General features: G+C 37.0%; 1 protein-coding gene across 1 annotated transcript in view; it reads right to left on the bottom strand.

Annotated features, from left to right (window-relative positions):
- Positions 1 to 335: 335 nt before the first annotated feature.
- Positions 336 to 8,152, bottom strand: part of LOC149235385 (zinc finger (C2H2 type) family protein) — a 188,652-nt gene continuing 180,835 nt past the window's right edge. Inside the window, exon 5 of the mRNA XM_089372096.1 lies at positions 336 to 907. The gene's annotated coding sequence lies outside the window, so the exon portion shown is untranslated. The remainder of the gene's footprint in view (positions 908 to 8,152) is intronic.

Here is an 8,152-nt window from a genome sequence, read left to right as displayed (position 1 = left end):
TCTCTCCACAGCACGTGAACAAATGGATGGAGCGTGGAGAGAGAGGGCGAGCGCTATTTCCCTCGCTTGTCAGCCGCATTTATAATGCTATAGGGTTGGAAATAGCATTCGCCATAAATTAAGCTTTCCCCTTTGGAGAGGCGTAAGTTTTGGAGACAACCTTACCATATTGCCGATTGTCTAAACAAACATTTTCAGACCAACACCAAACCACAAGTCTTCCTAATAACCAGTAATGCGAACAAAATTAAAACCATTTTATATGCACACAAGATTTTATCAATGTAAGAATCCCAAGTCACGTTATCCGCACAGCGTGATAAAAAAGGTTGAGATGAAATACAAAAATTACTAATTTTGCTTATAAACAAACCGATCACTGAATTCGCATATATGTTTAAACATGAACTGAAACAACAGCACCAAATTAATACCCCCCTAAAAACGATCAATGCATATAAATCCAAGAGCACTTTAAATCTGTCTACAACTCTTGTTACATCTTACAACCTCAACTCAAGTAATCTGAATAGCATAATAGGAAGATACAACATATAGTTACTCAGGTTCTCAAACGATAGGCAACGGATTTGTAGTGAATATTCCATCCAGTGCTTTGTCAAGAAAACCAAAACACACTGAGCAAAAGGCTGCTGCCTCTACCATGCAACCTTTAATGTGTAGATAACCAAGATGATGGTCGCTGGTCATATTGTACAAAGGCCCAACTAAAATTACACTCAGTAATCCTCATTAAATCAATGTTGAGGGATTATCTAAAACATTTCCCTGAATTTCTATTGGAAACAGTTCCTTTAAACCCAAAAATCTGACTTCCAAAAGCAGTATTGCCAGATTTGCTCAACGTATGTTGACTGTCGAATGAAAACTGATATTGCTTGTGAACCTATAAAACCCACGTGTCTAAATATCAAAATCATGGCTCAATATGCTGCCTCTAAATGAACTTCAGCGCATTCAGTAAATAAAATCAGGTTATTACAAATCCAAACAAAGGATGAATTCCAAATAATTAATTCACACCTAATAAATTAATCTAAATTGCAATAATAGTCGATACAGCGGGTTAACATTATCTGTCAAGAATATACGTATATTTTGAGGATTTAGAACACCAACGATTGTCAGTGGCGTGTTTTATTGTCCATAAAAAAGATTACTTCCCTTAAAATGTTCAAAATTAATGACAGGAGATTAGTTTGCAGTCTTCTTTGACTCAAATAAAACACTTAAAATTCATGTTTGGAAAATCAAAAATACCCTAATGAGTTGTCCAGAGAGAAAGAATTTGGAAACTTCAATAGTGTTTGTTAATCTACAGATTGCATGTACATTTTTTGGTTTTATAAATCCTTTTGATGGAGATAAATTACTTGGATGTCTTGATAATTTGAAATGATTGTTATCCTCTCCACCCAGGTTCAGTTCCCATAAGTGACATGTTGAGTACATTTAGAGTATACTGTTGTAATGGCTTCAAGTCTTGCTGTTGACTTGCCTTGTGCCCAGATGATTCTAGGGTATACCCTAGGTGCCATCCTCAAAATGAGGGAAAGTAATCAGCGGTTTTCCCAGGCTTCCTAAGCTGGAAAAAGAATAATACTAGGGGTTAGAGTTTTTAAGATTGACCTACCTTATCTTAATCCACATGCATTTTGTGAATTTATAAATCCCATCACCTTGTTGAATTTAGGCTTCTGTGATCCATATAAAGTCTTTTGAGAAGATTTTTCGGCGTAAATCAAAAATATTTAGCTTCTCTTCATTGAAAAAAATAAAAAAATGCATACATTAAAGGCAGGTAGATGCTTTTCAAACACAAACAATCGAAAACTCACAATGTTTTAATAGAAAGACAAAATGCTAAAACAACAGAACATCGTGGATAGCCTCCTAGAGTTGTAAGGCCTCACAGGTTCAAGAAAATGAAGTCCTTCATAGATGGCTGTCTTAGAATAGTTATAATACAATTCCAGCAGCAAAAATCAATATACGAGGACTTTGAAGATTTATTCGGTTGACCACTGGAGTGGCACCTAAATATGTTTTTAAGACTCCATGCCTAAGAATGTACCAAAGGTTGCTTGTACCATCAGAGATCATCATATCAACAGATTTTTTCAACTCTACTCATTTAAAAAAGCTAATAAAAGATCTAATTTTCATGTGGGAGCTTGGGTTTTACCCATGGCATTCCTTCTCTCTATTTAGGGAGAGAAATATGTGAGTGGATTAACTTTTGCATTCTCTTGGTTTCCATTTTAATTGTATGCTTAAAATTTACACAACCTCACTCATCACATTTTTATTTTGTTTAGATAAATTTGTTACAATTCAACTTAAGGCTTTGCATTCTCTATTCTATATATTGCCTTGAGCTACAAACACTTTACTTTGAGCAATCTACTCTTTACATGCAAGCATTTTAATTTCTAGCAAAATTTAATTTTGTTTACTAATTCATTTCCATTTAGTGTAACAAATTGTTTCATATATACTTGAGGTCATGCTTCATTTCTAGATGCTACATCGTTATCTTGAGTATTGGAGCATTCTATTGTCTACTTGAAACAACTTTGTTTCTCAAGCAAATTGATTGCATCATTCTAATTTACTTACAAGCTAATCTCCATTTGAAAGTTATATTTGCAATATATTGTTGAGCACCATTTCCTTACTTTGAAGCATTGAAAATTTAATATTTCTTTGGGAGAACTTACTTGCATTTCATTTAAGCATTTTAGATTACCCTGCATTTCTAATTTACCTCCAAGCATAAGGAAAATTCTTCCAATTGGTACGAAGTAATGTAAAGAGTGTGTGACCCTGCAGTTATGGAGGTGGCTTGTCCCCTTGTAGGAACGAAGGCACATGTTGGCTCGTAAGACTGAGGGGAAGGGTATCGTTAACGACACCGCCATATTCTCAGTGCCACTTTCTTACAATCACCCCAATTTTTACCCTTTGGCAAGAGTTCAAAAGGAAGATCTCTCACTTAGATTAGGCATCTAGCTTAAAATTAACCAAGATAATTGCATCTAACCTTAGTTAAGTGCATTTCATATTAACACACTTTACTTTTCAAGCTATTTTACTTGCAAATTATTTATATACTTGTCATGATGAAAATGTTTTGAATTGATTATCTCACTTGGGCAAGTACCATATTGTTCATTTTGCAAAGTGAAGTTTTAGCTTGTTTCATGTTGCAAGTTATTTTATTTGCCTCCTTACATGCTCTAGCATTGTGAATGATTATATTTTGAAAGCATTTCTTTGGAAGCAATTTTAAATCTTGCTAACATCTTCTTGATTGACAGGGTTACTTGTGTTTCACTTTGAAACATTTCATTTTAGAGCAAGTGTTATTTATTTTAAAGCAATATTGAAGGCACTGGTCTTATATGCTCATCTTTATCTTATGTGTTGATGGTTATTGAAGTATATTTCATTTCATATTGCTCATTGTATTTGCTCATAATCTCAAGTAATCCAAATTAACCTTGACATCTCCTAAAAACCTTACATCATCTTTTTAACTTAGGTTTTCATTTAGAGACCACCCTCCTTAGCTTGCCTCGGAGAGAGTTGGGAATAGGTGATAGCCCCATCTCTTAGTTTTTCCACCAACCACACCTTGTGGGGTTAAGGGTTTTTCTCACTAACTTAAGTGTGTGTGTAAGGCGGCAACAATATGTCCAAAGAAAAAATTTAATGAAATTACAGAACTTTTTGATTTTTAATTCTATAGTTATTCAAAATTCAGGCCATCTAAGTTCTGATAATAAACATGGTCATACTTTAGATGTTGAATCTAGACCTCATGCTCTTGCCCTACTCACTTGGGTCGGTATTGGAAAGGTTGTGTCAATGGCCTTCTATGTACTTGTAATTTTTGTAGGCTGAAAACTTTCCTCCCTGCCAGGCCTTCCTGTTCCTACCTGCATATGCACCCAAAGCATTCCCCTCCGAGGTAATGGCTTAATCCCAAGAATAATAGACTGAGCTGAAGGGTTCATTCCTTCAACACAAAACCACCCTAAATCTATTGAGGAATGTAGCTCAAACAAGAGCTTCTTGCACAGGTTAGGTGTGAAAATACAAGTAGTTCATGACAAATCTAAATGAAATATTCTTACTGATTCTAGAATATTAGTGCATTAGATTTTCTCTAATCGCACCATACATCTCATTGTTGAGATAAGGTGGTTGCTATGATTAAAGAGATTAGTTGCTAAAATACAGGAAATTAGTTGCTACGATTGAGGAGATTAGTTATTTCTCTCAAAGCATAAATAAAACAAGGTGGGAGTTGTTTTAAGATTTCTGTGGTTGGAATTGTTGTTTGATAGTGTTGACACCTAATCCTCAACGGATGGGTGAACTGGAACGCGAACAGTCATCAAGAAGATGAACTGATCCGTCCCATTTATGTATATAAATGATAGTTAGCTAATGAATTAAGCAATCAGTTTTTCTCTGCCCATTCTGGAGTTACCCTGGCCTGACATGGTATCAGAGCACAGGTCCCAGGTCCCTTTTTCTGGCGTGCCTTGTAACTCCTCTGCCTCTGCCAGCGCTCTGTCCTCTGCGTGATTCTCTGCACCTCATTGAATCTCTGCGCATCCGTTTTTGCTGCCTCATGAAATCTCTGTCATTTACTGTCGACCTCATCATATCCTGCGCATCTGCATTCTCCTGAGTGCCGCTCTGTCCTGAGCGCTGCTCTCCCTTCGACCATCAATTGAGAGCTACGTGTTGCAATCTACGTGAACGGAGATTTGGAATCGATGGTATCAAAGTAACTGCCCACTTCTTGCGCGAATCATAGCAACAGCTCTCCAGTCTTTTCTATCAATCTGCCCAAGAACATTCATCTCCATTGAGACAGGTAACCCTGACAAAGCATTAGGCCAAAATCTTTCCGCACTACCTGTTAAGGAGGATTCTTGGAACGTCGCGTGTTTGAGCAAAATGACAGGTTGAAGTCTCTAACAATAAAATGTGTTCGTTGTTTGACATAATTTAAAGCTAGAAATTGGATTTTGTGCTCACAATGTCCTGTACTTCTTACTGAGATAACGGCTTGGATGAAGATCCATTTGTTTGGCATTGAACGCTGATGAACAAACCCGGCGAGCAATAATGATCTGTGCTGTTGAGCTTATCAATGCATTCGACGACAGTTGCAGTATAGTCCAGCAAAGTTGCGTAAGATAACTTTTGAAGGCAATCCCGCACTAATATTCCATCTGCTGATATAGCTTGCTTGCATCGTGCCCGTAGTTGCAGGATAAACTGGTGTGTACAAAAAAAAAATTGTCATAGATTTGCAGCAGCGATAGAAAGTTGTGCATACATTTATCATTTATGTGCTGTAGATTATTGTACTGGATCTCCAATGTAGCATGATTGGGGTTTCATTCATTCTCTGATCATAGCAAGTTCCTGACAGAGCTTCCATTTAAATAATTCTGCTCATTACCGTGTCGCTATTGAAGTAAGAGAACCCCAGGCTCTGACGATGCTCTTGATTCCCTCTGTGGACGCGCTTTAGATTTGTTCATTTCTTCTAAAATGGAGAAACGTTGGCGGTGAGGAGTACCACTCAGATTCCTGAAGTGCAGAAGACGAAGGATACGCTGACGGATCGTTGTGTTTTTGTATTACGAAGATCTAAAGAAGGTGGGCAAAAATGCGGATTTGGTTACGATAGAAGGCGAAGGCCATGTCTTTCATCTCCATAATCCGAAATCTGAGAAAGCCTTTGCAATTAGAAACGCTTTGGAATACTTGGGGATTATGTGCGGTTGCAAAGCAGGCAACAAGATATTTGACTGATTAAGCCCTAGAGCTAGGGTTTGTGCCACCTATATAAACAGTTTTTCAAAGCATTGCGCTGTTTTTTTCAAAGTGTTCATATATATCATTCAAGGCAGTTTTCAAAGCATTCAAAGTTATATCAGTCAGAGTGTTTTTAGTGTTACATGATAAATTGATATATTGAAGTGATATATTAATACATTGAAGTGATATATTAATACATTGAAGTGATATATTCCCTTGCGCATTTTTTTCAAAACATAGTAGTATTGCAGTGATATGTACAATGAAATGCTGATGCTTTTAGCAAATATCAGAAGGATTTGAAGGCTGTAACGTAAGGATTTTTTTTAGCAGAAGTAATTTTTTTTTACAGAATGCATTCAATCATCTCAATGGTCGGAATAGTTCTCACTGGCAAGGAGAACTATTCTGAATGGTCTCGGATGGTAAAACACACCCTCATCTACAATGAGTTGTGGAAAGGAGTGTGTGTCGGAGAAGAAGACAAAGACCCTGTGCAGCCTACATCAGATAAAGAACTTGTCATTTGGGAAAACAAGAACAGCAAAGCCTATGCATTGATCGCAGCATCTGTAAATGAAGAAGTAAGTCGTCATATTTCATCCTATTCCACTGCCTTTGAAGCTTTACAAAAGCTGAAAGAACTCTATGATTCACATTCTGCACTTGAAGTTGTTCAGCTCATGATTAAACTCTTCACTCTTGAACTGAAAAATAATGATCCCCTTGCTCTTGCATCTGAAATAAAGTCTATAATGCATGATATTAAATCCACTAAGGTTGAGCTGGATATCTCGCTTATTGCCTTTCTCAAAGCACTCTATCCTACCTACTCAAATTATCTTGAGTCTTTACAAGCAAATGGAAATCTTAAAGACATAACCTTTGAGTCTCTTGTGAAAAAGTTTGCTGAAAGAGAGAAAGCCTTTGGAAGGAAAACAGTCCCTGAATCTTCTGAAGAGACTGTTTGCCTTGCTCATAAAGAAAAGCATCCTGCTCAAGATTCTACAAGAGGAAGAGGTGGACGAAGAGGAAGAGGAAGATACTTCAGAGGCAGGGGGGCAGACATTCTCAAGCAGAAAAGGCAGATCTGCATTGCATTCGCTGCAAACGAAATGGATCACATGATGCTTCTACATGCAAGCTACCATGGGACAAAATTGAGCAGAGAAGAAATCAGCAGAAAGGTAAAACTGATGACACAGACAAAGGTAAAGCACCTGAATCCGCTCACTATATTGAGGCACAATGTAACATTGGAGTAAATGAAGATTTGTTTAATGCTTCACTTGCTTCTTCGAAAAATGATTGGTTGCTTGATTCAGGAGCAACCTGTCATATGACTCATAGGAAAGATTTTTTTGAAGATTTCACTGACAATGTTGATGGAGCAGTATACTTTGCAGATCAGTCAAAAATCAAGCCATCAGGGCTTGGCACAATCAGGCTTAAACTGCCTGGTCTTCCAGACTTTCTTCTGGATCATGTTCTATATCTCCCACAGCTCAAGAGAAACTTGTTGTCCTTGGTCCACATCCGCCAGCAAGGTCACTCCATTCATATGTTTGATGGAAAGCTTGAGGTAAGAAAGGCATCTGACCACTCACTTGTCATGAGGGGAATAGAAGAAGAAAGACTTCTTAAACTGCAAGGAACCTCTGCTCATGCACAACATTTCTCATATATTTCTCATCATGAAGAAGGTACACTTCCGTCAAGTTTATTATGGCATGCTAGATTTGGACATTTAAACTATGATAGTCTCCGCTTGTTGAAGAAAAATGGTGTTGTTGGTTTGCCTACCATTCCTAGAAAACATAAGCAATGTGATGCTTGCATTCTAGGAAAGCATAGCAAACAGTCTTTTCATGATTCACATTCAAGAGCACATAGGAAGCTTGAACTCATTCATTCAGATTTATGTGGTCCAATGCCTGTTCCTTCTGCAAATGGAAATAAATACATCATGACATTTATTGATGATTACACCAGAATGTGTTGGGTTTATTTATTGAAGAACAAATCTGATGCTTTTCAAACATTCAAGAATTTTCATAAATGGATTGAAAATGATGCACAATCTCATATTGGGTCTATTCGCACTGATAATGGAAAAGAATATACATCAAATGAATTTGAACACTATCTTCGCCAACATGGGATTAAACATCAAACAACTGTGCCTTATAATCCTCAACAAAATGGTGTAGCTGAAAGAATGAACAGAACAATCTTGAATATGGTACGATCCATGCTTTTCTTCAAAAATGTAAAGATAATGTTT

The sequence above is a fragment of the Pinus tabuliformis genome, chromosome 8 (genome assembly GCF_031772625.1).
Source record: "Pinus tabuliformis cultivar Carrire ecotype Pingquan chromosome 8, CPIR1, whole genome shotgun sequence".
NCBI classification, from domain to species: Eukaryota; Viridiplantae; Streptophyta; class Pinopsida; order Pinales; family Pinaceae; genus Pinus; species Pinus tabuliformis.
This window is presented reverse-complemented; position numbering and strand designations above follow the sequence as displayed.